The sequence below is a fragment of the Humulus lupulus genome, chromosome X (genome assembly GCF_963169125.1).
Source record: "Humulus lupulus chromosome X, drHumLupu1.1, whole genome shotgun sequence".
Classification (NCBI taxonomy): Eukaryota; Viridiplantae; Streptophyta; class Magnoliopsida; order Rosales; family Cannabaceae; genus Humulus; species Humulus lupulus.
Window position 1 is genome coordinate 233,906,091 of NC_084802.1, and position 773 is coordinate 233,906,863.

Here is a 773-nt window from a genome sequence, read left to right on the forward strand (position 1 = left end):
CCATGGGAGTTGATTGGAAGTTACCCCGATACTCATGGTCTTCATTAGGTTGGTCATAGATGAAACTTGAGCGGTCAAAGCTGTCAAAGCATCTACTTCATGAATACCTGCTACTTTCCTTCCCGATGGAGCTCTAACATTAGACCATTGGTAATTATTGTTGGCAATTTTCTCCAAAATCTCATATACTTCATTGTAATACTTAGAGAGAATAGCTCCATTTGCCAAAGCATCTAACACCATGCGTGTGGAAGCATTTAGACCATTATAGAAAGTTTCCATTTGAATACAATGAGGGATGCCATGATGTGGACACTTCCTCAATAACTCTTTGAACCTCTCCCAAGCGTCACATACCGACTCATCCTCCAACTGTTGAAAAGAAATAATCTCATTCCGGAACTTAGCATTTTTCGTTGGAGGGAAGTACTTCATCAAAAATTTCTCAGGTAGTTCATGCCACCTAGTCACTGAGTTGGAAGGAAGTGTATTGAGCCAAACTCTAGCTCTGTCCCTTAGAGAAAAAGGAACCAACTTCAATCTCAAGGCTTCTTCAGTAACGCCTTGCAACTTGAATGAAGCACTCACCTCCAAAAATGAACGAAGATGGAGATGAGGATCTTCTGTAGGCAGCCCACTAAATTGACCCACTTAAACTGAGGATCTTCTGCAACATTTGGAACATCACAGGCTTCAACTTAAACTGAGAAGCTTGAATTTCAGGCCTAACAATACCAGGATTCAGCTCATTAAACATTGGGGCAGCGTACTCC

The 773-nt window shown here is 41.5% G+C and overlaps 1 non-coding gene across 1 annotated transcript; it reads left to right on the top strand.

The window, feature by feature from the left end:
- Positions 1-298: 298 nt before the first annotated feature.
- On the top strand, positions 299-405 carry LOC133807626 (small nucleolar RNA R71). The gene has a single exon (XR_009879528.1). It is a non-coding gene; the product is annotated as a small nucleolar RNA R71 (small nucleolar RNA).
- The last annotated feature ends 368 nt before the right edge of the window (positions 406-773 follow it).